At 46.4% G+C, this 16,796-nt stretch overlaps 1 pseudogene; it reads right to left on the bottom strand.

Moving 5' to 3' along the window:
• Positions 1-2,666: 2,666 nt before the first annotated feature.
• Positions 2,667-15,099, bottom strand: LOC132515587 (large ribosomal subunit protein eL18-like; annotated as a pseudogene).
• Between the last annotated feature and the right edge of the window lie 1,697 nt (positions 15,100-16,796).

Genomic DNA, 16,796 nt, shown 5'->3' with positions numbered 1-16,796 from the left:
GGGCATATACCCAGAGAAAACCATAATTCAAAAAGACACATGCACCCCAATGTTCACTGCAGCACTATTTACAATAGCCAGGTCATGGAAGCAACCTAAATGCCCATCGACAGACGAATGGATAAAGAAGATGTGGTACATATATACAATGGAATATTAACTTAGCCATAAAAAGGAACGAAACTGGGTCATTTGTAGAGACATGGATGGATCTAGAGACTGTCACACAGAGTGAAGTAAGTCAGAAAGAGAAAAATATCATATATTAACGCATATATGTGGAACCTAGAAAAATGGTACAGATGAACCGGTTTGCAGGGCAGAACTAGAGACACAGATGTAGAGAACAAACGTATGGACACCAAGGGGGGAAAGTGGCAGGGGGGGTGGGGTAGTGGTGGTGGGATGAACTGGGAGATTGGGATTGACATACATACCTGCTGTATAAAAAAATAAATTAAATAAAATTCAAAAATCAGGGCTTCCCTGGTGGCGCAGTGGTTGAGGGTCCGCCTGCCGATGCAGGGGACACGGGTTCGTGCCCCGGTCCGGGAAGATCCCACGTGCCGCGGAGCGGCTGCGCCTGTGGGCCATGGCCGCTGGCAGCGGGAGAGGCCACAGTAGTGAGAAGCCCGCGTACCGCCAAAAAACAAAAACAAAAACAAAAAACAAACCAAGATTATTTAGAGATAATGGAGATAAATCTAAAATACAGTCAGCTAAAAAAGTTGAAAATAGACGCCTCTGCAAAAGTGGAAATGAGGGAAAAGGTAGTGGACTGCCTTCTGTTTTCATAGAAAACCTTATAATACTTGTTATTTCTTTAAACCATGCATATGTATAACTTTTGTTTGTGAAAGAATGTAAGTTTCCTGATGGCAGGGACCATCAGAGTCTTCTATTAAAATCCCCAGTGCTCCACCTGAAGCAGGTGTTCAAAAAGTATTTGTTATTCAAGTAACTGAAGTCACCGTTCTTGAGGCCCTAAACGGCTCCTTGTAAGGCACAGCATTAAGATCAGGATGCGTGTGATGCCTCCAGGGACTGCAGGCAGGGTCTGGCCCCTGCAAACTCCTCTCCCCGACTCCTCCTCTAGTGCCTCTTTCAGGTGCTCACATGCACATTGTTCCTTCCTGCCTCGGGAAATTTGCACTTGCTGTTCCTTCTACCTAAAAAAGCTCTTCACCACCATCACCTAGTTCTCTCCCATAAATCCGTTAGACTTCAGCTCAGATGTCACTTCCTCCAGGAGATCCTGTCTCCTATCTCCCTCTTCACCAGCCTGATGGGGCCATGGTGGGCCTACCCCAGGATCCCCAAGGACCTTGTAGGTTATGTTAAGGCATTTACTCTTCTATCTAGAAGAGAATAAGGAGCCACCAAAGTGTTGCCAGCCAGGAAAGATAAGATCAAATATGCTGGTTGGTCTGGGGCTCAGAGAATTGTGAACAGCAGCAGGCAGCTTACCTGGGACACAGATGACCTTTGCTCAACAAACAGTGGCCTCATCCTACCTCCCCAGGGTACCTCCAGTAATTCCCTATGGTAGTGTTTTCCAGAATGGGGCATGACTATCACCGGGGGCTCTAGGGATAATTTTAGTGGCATATAACCACATATTTTTCAAAGATTAACATATTTATTTCAATGGGGATTCAAAAATATAACCTGCATTCTAAACCCATGATTTCATGGCTGTTATTGTTTAGGACAAACTTCATGAGGTCGATACTCAATTGACTAACTAAAGCTTGGGGCCTCTTGCTCAAGTCAAACTTGCCAAGTACCCTGAAAATCCCTCTACATCTTTCTCTATACAACTCTCCTGCCTGAAATGTCCTTCTTACCCCCTGCTTTGGAAAATTCTACATACCCTTCAAAGTCCCAGTTGAATCCCCGCTCAGCAAAGTGGTCTTATAATTAGGGTAGGAGATTGACATGGTGGTTAAAAACTAAGGCTTATCAAACGTAAATTTTGGGCTTTGGGTGATAATGCTGTATCAATGTAGGTTCACTAATTGTAACAAATGCACCACTCTGGTGTTAGATGTTGATAGAGGAAGTTGTGTGTCGGCACAGGAGGCATATGGAAACACTGCATCTTTGCTCGATTTTGCTGTGAACTTAAAAATGCTCTAAAAAAAATTAAAAAAAAAAAAAGCCAAGGGGGTTCCCCGGTGGCCTACTGGTTAGGATTCTGGGCTTTCACTGCAGGGGCTGGCTTCAATCCCTGGTTGGGGAACTGAGATACTGCAAGCCCCAAGGCTCGGCCAAAAAAAAAAAAAAAAAAAGTCAAACCAAGGCTTAGAAATTCGATCTAGCTGTGTGACTTTAGGCAAGTTACTTAACTTCTCTGAACCTAAACTTCCTCATCTGTTGGATAGGAATAATAGTGCCTACCCTTAGAGGACTGTGGTGAGAATTTAATGTTATCACGCATATAAAAGTACTCAGTATATGTCTGGCATACAGTAAGCCTTCCTAAAAGTTACCTGTTATTTTCATGAGAGTGGGGAGTCACAAATATGAGAGGGCTTTCCCTACTTATTTTAATTATTCATCTTTGTACGCCTTTCGCATAGTAGATGCTTAGGAAAAGCTGGTTGGTTGTTGGAGGCCTTGCTGCCTTTGGGAGGGATTATTCTCATCCACATCTCCACACCTCCTTATTCAGTGAGCAACAAGATGCTGGCGGATAATGGGTGTCCACACCACAATCCCACGCTGTCCTGAGGAGGATTCAGAGCGGATGGAGGAAGGCCCGGCGACTGCTCCGCCGCCGCCATGGCAACTTCAGCCCCATTCCTGGAACCCAGCTCGGGAGGAGCAGGGTATCGAAAGTCAGTCTCCCCAAGGGCGGCTCTCCCAAAGTCTCCAGGGCCTGGTCCCCCGCCCCAGCGCTGAGTCGTCTCCGGGTCCAGGCAGGCGCTGCTCCCTGCGGCCACACGGTGGCGGCGTAGAGTCGAGCTCCGCGCCCCACCTGGGAAGCGCTAATGAGGCACAGCCCCAAAGGTTGGGCCTCCTGCTCCCCACCCTTGCCAGGACAGGTCACGGTATCCAGGCGAGAGAGCCGTTGGGCCTAATCTCACCTCACCTCAATACCTCCAACTGGACCCTCGATTCCCGATACTAGGCCGGGCACTCCCAGCTCACTTGACTCGCCCTCCACCCCCGACAATCGTTCCCAGGGCCACCCCGCCCTGCCGCCAGTCCCGCGCAGCACACCTGGCGGGCACCGGGCCAGCCCTTGCTCAGATTCAGGCTCGAGCCCGCCGGACCCAGACCGAGCGTCTCGTCCCACTCCCAAGTGCGCCGGCCCGGAGGGAAGGAGGTGGGCGTGCGCTCGAGCTTTGTGGTCCTCACTGCCCCGACCTCCGGCCCTCTCCATTCTCTGCTTCCGCTTCCGGGCCTGCATCTTCTCCAAACTTCTCTGAACGCCGCGAACCCCCTTCCCAACACTTCGAATGCAGGTCCCAAGGGCTGATAATATAGTCAGGGTTTGACCTGTAGAGGGGTCCCCTTACAGGCACTGAGAGGTAAACAAGCTAAGCGCGGGCACGTGCCAGGGCGGGGCTTTGGGGCGGGGCATCAGAAGGGCGGGGCCTCGGCGCTTGAGTTGCCGCGGGCCGAGGAGGTACCCCAGGCGCGCGCGGGGTGCCGGGAGTGCAAACTAAGCGGAAATGGGGCGGGGGGAGACGCAGAGCTGGGGGCGGGGCGGACACTGGGGGTGGTTTGAGGGAGCGCAGGGCCGACTAGACTTGGGAGCTGAATGGGCTGGCCGTGGGGTTGGGCCTGGACTGGGGACCCAAAAGCGAGAAGAGCCTGAGTGGGGAGGGGAAGAGGAGGCAGGAACCCCGCCCACTTTCTAGGTTGGGTTCTTGGAACTAGTCAGGAAATCCTGGGACTCAATCTTGGGGCTTGATCTTCTGTAGGCGATGGTTTTTATAGAGAGCGCTGATAGGGCACCCATTTTCCCCACATTCCGGGAACTGCTCAGGCTTGTCCCCCAAGAGTTTGGGGGCTCAGCAGCTTCCTCCCTCCACACGCTGCGGGGCGGGTCCCACCCTGAGAGCCTGGCAAGGCCCTTTGGTCCCTCCAGAGCCCCCCCATCTTCAGTTTCAACAAGATTGGGGGAGCGGGGAAGTCTTGGGGGCCACAGGCCACATACATCTAGAAAGATCTTTAGGCCCCAGGACCTTCTCTTGCCCCTGCCCTCTTCTCTGCTCCAGCAAACCTTACTCTCCTTAGCAGAGGTATTAGAAGGGTCCCCATGGGGAGAAAGGGAGCAATTTCTACTGGCTCCCTTCTATTGCAGTCTGCAAAACAGGACGTGGGGGCAGGGGGGAGCCTTCGAGGGCTGAAGATGGGGTGCCCTGTTTACCCTTCCTGCCCAGCCTAGTGGCTGGCAGGAGCTCAACCGGCTCAGCGATAGGACTTAGGTGCGCAGAATCTTGGGGTCCTTCGTTTGTCTGGTGCTCTGTTCCGCCGTGGGCCTGGGAAACACACGGGAAACCCTACCTGCCTGTTTCCCCCCCCTTCAGTGTTTTTCTTTTATGTAAAAGTAATTCATGAGTCTTTTTTTTAAATTAAAACCTTACAAAAATATGGATTTGAAAAATGAAAAACACTCATCTTCACTGGTGAGATAGCTGCGGTTTTTCTTATTTGTAGCATACTATATATATGTATATATAAAGGGGGTCACACCACATATTGTTTTGCAACTTGCTGTATACTGTGGACATTTTTTCGTGTCATTATTTATAGAGATACCCCATTTTTAAGGAGTTCATAATATTCCAGAATATGGGTACCCCATAATTCATTTGATCTTCTACTGATAAACATTTAATCCTACGCCTGTGTTTATAATGATCTTTGTGTTGTTTTATTTTTACAAGCATGTACTTACTGTAAAATTTTTAAATACTGATAAAGGCAAAAAATATGGATAAAGACAAAATAAAGTTCACCATATTCCTCCTATCTACAGGTAACTAACTCCTTTATTTTGTAAGCTACACTTTATGGAACGCTTGCTATATGCCAGATACCATGCTAAGTCATTCACGGAACAGCAGTCTGAGGTTTGGAGAAATGTCTCCAGTGAGGCTTGCCCAAGGTCACACAGCTAGAAAGTGGCAGAGCCAGGACCTGGACCCAACTTTATCTGATTCCAAAGCTTTGCTGGCATCTTCCTGTTAACATGCGGGTGTCTTTCCTTCCAATCTTTTTTTTTTTATTTCCAGGCCACAGGACAAAAATACTCACATGTAAATATGCACTGCTTTTCCTCCTTCCCAGGCTTAGGAGCCTTTGTAAGGAGGGCAGAGGGAGAGAAATAGACCTATAAGCAAAAGAGTGGAGAGACCTGGAGGAATTTCCACCCAGTCCCAATCAGGAAAAGCTGCTTCTGAGAGAAGGGAGGGGAGTGAGGGAGCTGGCAGAGTTTGGGTGGTCAGGAATTTGGAAAAAGAGAAAGAAGGAAGAGGTTTGGGGAGCTGTTGTAATGGTGTGGAACTTTGAGGAAGACAGATTTAGGAGGATTCTGAAAGGATGTCTTGCCGTGAGCTGTGCCGTGTAATCCCTTTGCAGTGTCCTCCAGAGACCTTTGGTAAAGACGTTTGTTTCCTGTCAGTGCTTTTTGGAGTTGGATCGATTTCTTTTGGCAAAGAGGGAGCAAATAAAAGACCAGCTTTCTTCAGGTTCACATGCATTTTTTGTATTTCTTCTTTTATGAAAATGAAATAGCCTCTCTGCCTTTGCTCACTCAGTACCCTCCCCCTAGAATGCCCTGCCTTTCCCATGTCCTTCTCCATTTCCCTCATCCTCCAAGGTCCACCTCTCTCCACCTCTTTCCCCTCCTTCTGTTGGCCCTAGCTCTTTGCAAGTCCTTCATTATACCCCAAATCAGGGCAGATGACTGGCCCCCTACTGATAGACCATATTGAGTAGGAATTTTGCCAGCACCGGAATCTCTTTGATTACAAGAAACTGTGCTGGTTTGTTGGTTTTAGAAATCTCTTTGTGTCAAGTGGAGTACCCTTGCACCAGTTATCATTCCCCGGGGAAGACTCTAAACACTTCTACCCATTTCCTCTTGGTATCTGAGTAGTCAAGGAAGACACAATGCAGTCAAGCACCGGATGGAACAACGCTTTACTCACATAGGGAAGAGACAGCAGGATCAGCTTCAGTAGTGGGTGTTGGTCCCTCATTGCCGGGGGATCTCTCCCAGTGATCAACACAGGGCACTTCACCTATGCTCACCCTTCTTGTGCCATAGTGGAAGGACCCTATCCCCTCCAAGAGGAGGACAGATAATAACCATGGAGTTGGCTAGATGCCATATGACCGACATGCTTTAAGCAGAGACAAAAGAGTACTCATGACACCTGAAACAAGGAAAGATACTCCCACACAAGGTGATAAATCCAGCACAGGCTGTGTGGGCTCTTTATCTCTTGGTTAGGAAGTGTTCCAGGCTCAGGGCCCATTCTTACATAATTGAGTAAGGGTCAAAAAACTGCAGGCATGAGACTGTCTTTCTCAATAGTTGGCCATCGTGACTCGTTTCCCTCTTTGTTTTGGCTGCTAAGAAGCTCAGAACTATTCTATTTCTGGATCTGTATTTTCTCTTTGTCCCAATTTTCTTAATTATTTACTTTAAGCCTTAAAAAATGTTTTATTATGGAATATTTCAAACACATGAAAGTAGAGAGAATGTAATAAACTGTTATGCACCTGTAACCCATCCTCAGTAATTACCAACATTTTGCCAATCTTGTTTCATTTACCTCCCCACTTTTCCCTCCCACTGAAGTATTATAAAGCAAATCCCAGATATCATATCATTTCACTGGAATTATTTCAGCATATATCTTTAAAAGATAGGGCTTTTTCAAATATAACTACAATGCCACTATCATACCTAACAAAATTAATACAAATTCCCTAAAATCATTTAATACCTAGTTCATGTTCAAATTTCTTTAATAGTTGGTTTGTTCCAGTAAGAACTCAAATAAGGCTCACACATTTCATTTGGTTGATATGCGTCATAAGTAACTTTTCATCTATAACAGTTTCACTTTTCTTTTCTTCTTTTTTCATGCTATTTATTTGTAAAGGAAACCAGAGCATTTGCCCTGTAAAGGTTCCCACATCCCAGAAGATTTGGCTGATTGCTTCCTGATGGTGTAGTTTAACTTGTTCTTCTGTCTCTTGTATTTCCATTAAACTGAAAGTTAGATCTAGAGCTTGATTAGATTCGAGTTTAATGTCTTTAGCAAGAATACCTTATTGGCGATGGTGCTGTCTACTTATTAATATGTCTCATCTAGCGGCACATATTTAGTTTAAATATTTTTATTGATTGATCCATGGTTTCAGGGCTCTTGGCCTGCTCTTTTCATTATAGAATTCCCCATCAACCTTTTATCTGTTGGTTTTAGCATCTGCTGATGATCCGTTATTTCATTAGGTGTTGCAAAATGGGAACCGGGCCCTGGCAGTGAAAGCGCCAAGTCCTGGACTGCCAGGGAATCCCCCATGACTTTCTAATTCTGTCATTCTTTTTTTTTTTTTTTTTGGCCATGCCCAGCAGCATGTGGAATCTTTGTTCCCTGACCAGGGATAGAACCCGAGCCCCCTGCAGTGGAAGCACGGAGTCATAACCATTGGACCACCAGGGAAGTCCCTCTGTCATTCTTTTTGCATTCATTAGCTGGAATTCTTCCATAAAGAACAACTTTTCAATAAAAATTATTTTTAAAAATAAAATTAAATTACAAAAATAATTTAAAAATAAAACTTAAATGAGTGCTTCCCTGGTGGCGCAGTGGTTGAGAGTCCGCCTGCCGATGCAGGGGACACGGGTTCATGCCCTGGTCTGGGAAGATCCCACGTGCCGCGGAGCGGCTGGGCCCGTGAGCCATGGCCGCTGGGCCTGCGAATCTGGAGCCTGTGCTCCACGGTGGGAGAGGCCACAACAGTGAGAGGTCCGCGTACCGCAAAAAAAAAAAAAACTTAAATGAAAAAATAAAAGAATAACTTTTCCTCATTCATTATTTGATTTTCCTGAAATAGTTCGTACAAAGAAAGACAGGATAAATGCTTGATTCCTTTAATGTATTTTTATAAGTTGCCTGAACTCCTTTGTGGAACAAGGTGTTAAAAAAAAAAAGGGCAAGCAGAGTAGTGGAATGGAAAGAGCACAGGCCTTGGACTCAGACAGAATCCTGATTCCATCACTTCTTACCTGTGTAACCTTGGGCCATCCATCTGAGCCTCAGTTTCCTTAACTGCAAGTTGGGGACCAATATCCTCAACTTCCCCAAACTTTCAGTAGAATCATTTCCAGGCCTAGATCAAGCAATTCCTTGTACAGGAAGTAAAATACAGTCACTGTGGAAAATTCAGTTGCAGATAAACACAAAGAATATAGAAGCTTTGTGAAAAGCATCTAGCATATGCTTGACCTATAGTCGGTATTTCTGACAACTCCAGCTTGGCTCTCGGGCTGCCCTGTGTTAGAATCCTTCTGGAAGAGAGTAAATTTAGCCAGCAGAGACTCCAGCCTCAGTCCAAGAAAATCCTAGTGAGAGTCAGAGAGGGTGTTTTGGGGAGAGAGCAGGAGGTCTTATGTCAAGAGCTAGTGAACTGAAGTTAGACCTACCACAAGCTTGCAGTGAGATCTTGGGAGAGTCACTTAACCTCCCAAGATACAGTTTCTCACGTGTAAGATAGAGGTTGTCAAGGCTGACCTGCCAGAGTCGTTGGGAGGGCCACCTGAGATGTTGATGTGGAGATGCCCACCTTGGAGGCAAAAATTGGGCAGTGCTCAGCAAATAGGGGTTAGCTTGATCTGTCTGGGAACTCCCTTTCTGAGCTCCCATCAAGTGTAAAGTTACAAGTGTCTCTTATCACTGAAGGGCTGTGTAAGGGCTGGCTTGGAGCCCAGGCTCCAAGTGCTGTGTGAATTGGGTAAACCTCTTCCTCTCTGGGGCTTGGATTCTTCCATCTGTGAGATGACCAGATTAGGGGTCCAAATCTAAATGCTCCCAGGAGCACACAGGTAGCAAGTGAATGAAGTGGGGGAGGCAGTGAGATAGTAGTGGGTGGTGGAGACTGTGGTGACCTGATGAGCTTGCTTTATCTGAGAGGCTGCCACTCCATTCTGCTGATGGCCACAAAACTGGAATGTGAGCGCAGGTGGCCTTTTTTTTAAAAAAAAATAAAGTTATTTATTTATTTTTGGCTGCGTTGGGTCTTCCTTGCTGCACGCGGGCTTTCTCTAGTTGCAGTGAGCGGGGGCTACTCTTCATTGCGGTGCGTGGGCTTCTCATTGTGGTGACTTCTCTTGTTGCGGAACACGGGCTCTAGGCGTGCAGGCTTCAGTAGTTGCGGCATGCGAGCTTGGTTGCTCCGCGGCATGTGGGATCTTCCCGGACCAGAGATCAAACCTGTGTCCCCTGCATTGGCAGACAGATTCTTAACCACTGCGCCACCAGGGAAGTCCCTTGCCTGACTTTTAAAGAGGCTGGAAAGCTGTATTTTAAATTTTCTTCTTCCTTTTTTTTTTTTTTAATACCTTCTTTTTACAAAACGTCTGTCCAGGGCTGACTTTCAATAGATCCCAGCGAGGGAGCTGCTCTGTTATGTAGGAAACCCTGACCCAGAAGCAGGTCATCTATGAATGGTTTAGCACCAGGTTCCCCACCAACGTGTGCTGTGTGACAGGTGAGGGGGCTGCTGCCTTTCTGGCCGCGCCCTGTGTCCCAGGACCAAGGGGTCTTCCAACCCGACCCCGGTCCTGAGGGGCCGCGGAATGCACTGTGCTGTATTTTTAATTTTAAATTAAAGTGATGGCAAGTTACTTGAGATATTTAGCAGCCTGTATGGACTAAACAAAATGTAAAGTAGGGTTAAGAGCATGGATTCTAAGGTAAGAGAAGTTCATGCACCAGCTTTACCACTTAATTAACTGTATGTCCTTGAGCAAGTCATTTAGCTTCTCTGTGCCTCACTTTTCTTATCTGTAAAATGGGGGTAATTATTGCACCTACTTCACGTGACTGTTGTGAGAATCACATAAGCAAGGACAGGACTAGGGTGAGGTTAACAGAATGAGGTTAATGAGGAATCATCTTGGGTGCAGAATTTAAGGGGGTGCCAAAAAAACTCAACAATCAAGATATATTTTCAAAAGTTAAAAGTAATGCAAAAAAAACAAATCCATGATGACCAAAATAGCAACATTTTAAGTGAAGACAGGATATGACCTTGCACTTGTGTGACTTGGTCTTAACTCACCTCACCCTAATCCTGGGTCTGTGGGGTCCTGGCTTTATTCTTAAAATAGGATGGTACACAAGGAGAACACCCATCCTACCTCCAGGCCCAGTGGTTCACAGATAAGAGAGAGAAAGCATTTGACTTTGTTCACTGCCATATCACCAGCACCTACAATGGTGCCTCACACATGGTAGGATCTTAATAAATATTTGTTGAATGGGGAAAAAGTTGGGATGATACATGTCCAACCTTAGAACAGTGCCTGGCACCAAGTAGGTGCTCAATAAAAAAATAATGATGATTATGATTGAGAAGATAATGATGTCATTGTGGGTCCTATTCTGTCTTTTTTTTTTTTTTGCGGTACGCGGGCCTCTCACTGTTATGGCCTCTCCCGTTGCGGAGCACAGGCTCCGGACGCACAGGCTCAGCGGCCATGGCTCACGGGCCCAGCCGCTCCGCGGCATGTGGGATCTTCCCGGACCGGGGCACAAACCCGTGTCCCCTGCATCGGCAGGAGGACTCTCAACCAATGCGCCACCAGGGAAGCCCCCCTATTCTGTCTGTAAGCCAATGGTGAACCTAGTATGTTTGACACCCAAAATGTGTTTTTTTTTCCAAGTTATCAAATTTTATTTTTCTTGAATTTCTTCTTAGATTTTCTGGTAATGTAAAAAAAATGTTTTTAAATTTTTATTTTTATTGGAGTATAGTTGATTTAAAATATTGTGTTAGTTTCAGGTGTACAGCAAAGTCGTTCAGTTATACATATATTAATTCTTTTTTAGATTCTTTTCTCATATAGGTTATCACAGAATATTGAGTAGAGTTCCCTACTGCTATACAGTAGGTTCTTGTTAGTTACCTATCTTATATATAGTAGTGTGTGTAGAAAAGATCATTTTTTAATCCCAACATGACAAGAATTATCTTCAATAATAATCATGAAATAAAACAAATAATAATAATGGCAGAAAAGCAACAGAGACAGTAAAAACTTGCTTTTATTGAACTTCATGTATATACTCAGACCAATAAAATTTTTAAAATAAAATAAAAATTATAGTACAAATGGGAAAAAAGTAAAGGACTAATAGTTTATGGTTATATTAATGTATTTTTTAAACAAAAAGGTACATACACACACACATGAAGGAATGCCTCTAAAAGAGGCAACTTGGCAGGTTCAGAGAATGACTTGCATAGAGAATGACAGAACTACAGTAACCGTTTTACAATCACTGTGCTATCACCGTTGATTTCAAATCTGCTGTTTAAATGCAGGGACATGGGGACATGAACGCTCCTGATGTGAGCTCCAATGATGCTGACCTGCTATGAGCTCTCAAACTGAAGGTATATGTTGGCGCCAGTTGTGTAACTGGGAGTTCTTCAAATTAGCTTCCATGTAGAATATGTTATTTATTAAAGGTTAGGTGATAAAATGTACTAATTTGAAGTAATATATATATATCATAGTAATCGCGGCAATTATTTAGAACTTAGACCAAGAAAGATCTCTTCAGGAGGGAGGATTTTATCACCAACGACATTGTTTAGAATTGCCAGGGCACAGTGATAAAAAAAGCAGACCCACCCAGTTTCATTAATGTTTTAAACTTCTCTACAGACAATGCATGCCTTATTTCTTGCACATGGAGGACTGGCCACCACCCTTAACCGATTCACCTCTGCCCCAGGCCATCAGTTTCCTATCTCTGGATGAGACAGTCCCAAAGGCCCTTCCAAAGATGACATTGCACTACTTACTAATTGTGGCTTTGCAAGCTATTTCAAGCCATGTGACCCTGGGTAAGTCAGGTTATTTCTCCAAGTCTCAGTTTCCTCATCTGTGAAATGGGAACAATAACCCCAAGCCATGCCTTACCCCATAAGGGCTCCATGAGGTAGTGTGGGAGAAGACTTTTTGTAAAGAAGGAGGCACTGCATACAAGTGCAGGAACACAGGTGGCAGGCCTTGATGACAAAGGTGATGATGTTCCTCTGAAGTCATAAATAAGTTGTTCCTAGATTGAGGATCTGAGTTAGGGGAAGGGGAACCAGCGGGTGCTGGACTTTGCAAATCACTGACAGTGACTTTTTTCTTCCAGGAAAAGTCTTGATCCTCTTGGCCCAGAAGCAGGGGGCTGATCACAATGACCCCAGTTCCTCTGCTGCTGTATTACAACCCAGCTGGATGGAGCACTTCCCTTCCAGGGGAAGGTGGCTGAGGCAGAAGCAGGGTGTGAGAAACTACTGAGGCCAGCTGGCTCTTGTCCTCAGAAGCACTCTGAAATTAGTTTACCTGCTTGTTTAACCAAAGAGAATGTAAGTTCCTAGAGCAGGGGTTAACAAATTTTTTTTCTGAAGAGCCAGCTAGTAAACATTTTAGGCTTTCTCAGCCATATGGTCTCTGTTGCAACTACTCGACTCTGCTGTTGTAGTGTGAAAGCAGCCCTAGACCATACGTAAACGGAGCGTGGCTGTGCTCCAATAAAACTTTATTTATGGATACTGAAATCTGAATTTCATATAATTTTTGCACATTATGAAATATTCTTCAATTATTTAAAGATGTAAAAGCCACTCTTAGCTCATAGGCACATAAAAAGAGGCCAGATTTGGCCCACAGGCCGTTCATAGTTTACCCACCCTTATTCTAGAGGGCAGAGACCCTCTCTGTGTATTCCTTTGCTGTGTCCACAGTGCCCAGAACAGTGCCTGGCACATAGCTGTCCATAAGGATCTGTTGATGACCAGCTGCTTCTTCTTCTGCCCCTCTACCTCCAATTCCATTCCCATCTCTTGCTGCTACTATATCCACCTCTACTTCCAGCTCCCATTCTCTGTAACCAGCAGCAACAAGCCTCTGTTGCCCCCACCCGGTCCCGGTCTCCAGGTCAGTGGAGGAGCCCACTAGCTAGTTCTCCAGTAGCCCTGGGACTGTCCCATCTGGATGCTCCCATTTTTCCTCTTCTTCTCTGACTACCCTATCTTTGTCCTCATTCTTCTTTTTTTTTTTCAGCACCCAAAATCTTTTTAATAACAAGGCCTGTTATTAAACAAGGCTGACGGGCCTGTCAGCCTCTGGTGCGCTTGAACTTCCAGCCCTTGGAACGTAGGGTTTGGTGTTCCTGAGGTCTTGCCGAGATGCCTGTACACCTCTTGGTCTTTACCAGAGAGTAGGCCAGCACCACAGCCCTTGGGAGTGTCCAGGGCCAGTTGGTCAAAGGTGAGGATCTTGCCCCAGGCCTTGGGGATGTGGCTCCGGGGGCAGTGCACACACCTGCAGTTCGGGCACCTACTGGGCATGCACATGATCAGTTTTAGTCCCTATAACCACACCTGTTTTGCCTTCCCCTCCAGGAAGCTTCACCTTCCGGATCATCTGGGAAAGGGATAGAGGCCACCAGTTGGTGCAACTCACGAACAGCCTCTTCAGCACAACTTGACTGAAGGAGTTGGTTGGTCTGGCCAGAAACCTGTACAGCTTGACCAACAACAGCCTTAGGTAGCTGTCCTAGCTCTTGGCCTCATTCTTTTTTTATTTTTATTTTTGGACCATGCCACACAGCTTACAGGATCTTAGTCCCTGACCAGGGATCGAACCCATACCCCCCGCAGTGGAAGCACGGAGTCCTAACCACTGGACCACTAAGGAATTCCCTTGGCCTCATTTTTTTTTTTTTTTTTTGAGTAGGGAACTTTTTCTTTTCTAGTATTTATTTATTTATCATTTATTTGTTTCTGGCTGAGTCGGGTCTTAGTTGCAGCATGTGGGATCTTTCATTCCGGCGCACAGGATTCTCTCTAGTTTTGGTGAGCGAGCAGGCTCCAGAGCACGCGGGCTCAGTAGTTGCAGTGGGCGGTCTCTCTAGTTGTGGCATGCAGGCTCCAGAGCACGCAGGCTTCGCAGTTGTGGCATGTGGGCTCTCCAGTTGTTGCGCCGTGGGCTCAGTGGTTGCAGCACGTGGGCCTAGTTGCCCTGTGGCATGTGGGATCTTAATTCCCCGATCAGGCATCGAACCCGTGTTCCCTGCATTGGAAGGTGGATTTTTTACCACTGGACCACCAGGGAAGTCCCCACACAAGCATATTTTGAAGGCTTGCCACATGTCAGCTGTAGCCAGCAAGACAGCAGTAAACAAAATAAAGTGCTACCTCATGGAGCTTTGTTCTAGTTGGAGAAACAAACAATAAACAAACAGGTAAATATACAATATGATCCCTGGTAGAGAGGCATGCCATGAAAAAAAGATAACATAAGATGATACCGTCGATGGGGAGCTATCTTAGGTAGGGTCAGTCCTCTCCGAAGAGATGACATTTGAGCAGAGGTGCGAATGAAGTGAGGGAGCAAACTCTGAGAGCTAAAGAAAGAAATGTTCCAGGTGGAGGGCACAGCAGGAGCAAAGCCTGAGGTGGGAGTGTATATGGCATGTCAGTGAGCAGGCAGCAAGACTGGTGGCAGGGGGGCAGTGAGTGAGTGGTGGGGGGGGCAGGGGGAGTAGGGGGCCAGGTCCTGTGGGACTTTGCAGGCCCAGCAAAGTCCTTGGATTTTGTTTGAAGTGTGATGGGGGAGCTACAGGAGGGTTTCAAGCACCTCCATCCCTCAGACCTGGATGGGGCAGACAAGAGAATCCACCCCCTTACTTGTTCACCACTACCCACCTCTGCATACTGAGTACCCGTGAAGCCCCTTCTGGGATGACAGTGTAGTGAAGTGAATAAGAGCACTGGATTTTGAGTCTGAGAGAATTGGGTTCCCAGCCTAACTGTAATACTTACTAGCTGTTGGACCATGGGCAATCGCATCACTCCTGAGCCTCAGTTTTCTCATCTGGAAAATGGGGACAATAATTTCTGTCTCATGGTGTTGTTGGGGTGACTGGATGAGCTCTTGCCTCTAAAACACTCACAGTGCCAGGCAGGTCACATAGTTCTCTCTCAATCAGCTGTCATAGTTGATGATGATGATTACTATTTAAATGCTGAGCCAAGTTCTGGCATTTTGTAATCACTTGTTAAAGGGAACTACCATTATGATTGTTCCCCTTATGCTGTTCCACCTGCTGCCAGGAGACACGTGTGCCAAGACCCTCCTCTACTGAATGGCCAAGAAAGAATAATGACAGACTCTCTTCCTGTGGGGCAGGGCCCATCCAGAACCTGTGCTCTTGAACATTATAGCAAGCACATGCCCAGGTTGCGGTAGAAGGACCTAAAACCCAGCGCTCAGCCTGTCAGCTCAGCCCCCTGCTTCATGCCAGAATAACCTCTTCCACAAGGTACAGAATAAGAACCTCACTGTGTCCAGCAGAGCCCTTTCACACTTGTGAGTCATTCACTTAACAAACACCGCAAGTGACTGCCCCGAACAGCCTGTTCTCACCCCATTATGAATAATAATAATAGCTATCATTTATCCACGACTCAGAGTGTAGCATTTCAGAGCATGAGTCCTAGATGTACTGTACTGTAGCTAGATGATGTTGTACATATCACTTAGCCTCTTTGAGCATCTATGTGCCAGGCAGTGTGTCAGGTGCCAGGAAGACAAGAGCCTAGAAGACCCGATTACTGCCCTCTCACAGCTTCCTGTCTAATTGGAGAGCTAGATGTTAATCAGGTAATCGCAAAAACAAATGTAAAAGTACACCTTGAGGAGCACTAAGGAGAAGTATCCATTGCCACGAGTGTATATAACAGGCAGGTAAGGGAAGATGTCCTGGAGGAAGTGATTGTGCAGATAAACTGGCTTGAGGAAGACAGACAGTTTCAAGAACAAGGAGCAAGGCCCTGGGGCAGCATAACTGAAGGAAAGTCAGTGTGGCTGCAGCCTAGAGAGAAACAGAGAAAACTGTGAGCTGAGGCTGCAGCAGGATCAGCACATTGTAGGCTATGGATTGGTCTCCATAGCTCTCTGCTGAGTGACTGTGACATCCCTTCAACAATCATGGGCAAGCTGACCTGCCCAAGCTCCCAGGCAGGGCCCAGGTGTCCTCTGGGCACACCCCTTTTCCAGCATAACCCACTCATAACCCAATACTCTTGGGAGAGAGGACACAGGAAGTGAAACATTCATAGGAAAGCACAGTCACTACTGGGTCCTTAAATTGAGATGATGCACTTGATATGGAATCCTTTCCTGTAAAAAGGGGAAGGAAGAGGCCAGGAGCCCCAGGAAGGGGGCAGATTGAAGGTGGAATCATTCCAGTTTTCCCCTCACCCATGCCCCTCCCGCGCATCCACCTCATTTTCCTCGCCCAGCAGTCCTTTGCCCTCATTCTCTAGATCTCAATGTCTCTTCCCAAGTTTAACTTAAACCGGCTTGCAGCCAGATATTTGGCACCTGTGTGCAATCTGTTCTGAGCCCTGAGTAGGATGACTAGATTTAGCAAATCAACAGGACACCCAGTTAAATTTGAATTCAGATAAACAACAAGCATTTTTTCAATTTTGAGTCTAAACATTACAACACTAGCCCTGAGCAGCAGGGG

Source organism: Lagenorhynchus albirostris, chromosome 2, assembly GCF_949774975.1.
Source record: "Lagenorhynchus albirostris chromosome 2, mLagAlb1.1, whole genome shotgun sequence".
Lineage (NCBI taxonomy): Eukaryota > Metazoa > Chordata > Mammalia > Artiodactyla > Delphinidae > Lagenorhynchus > Lagenorhynchus albirostris.
This window is presented reverse-complemented; position numbering and strand designations above follow the sequence as displayed.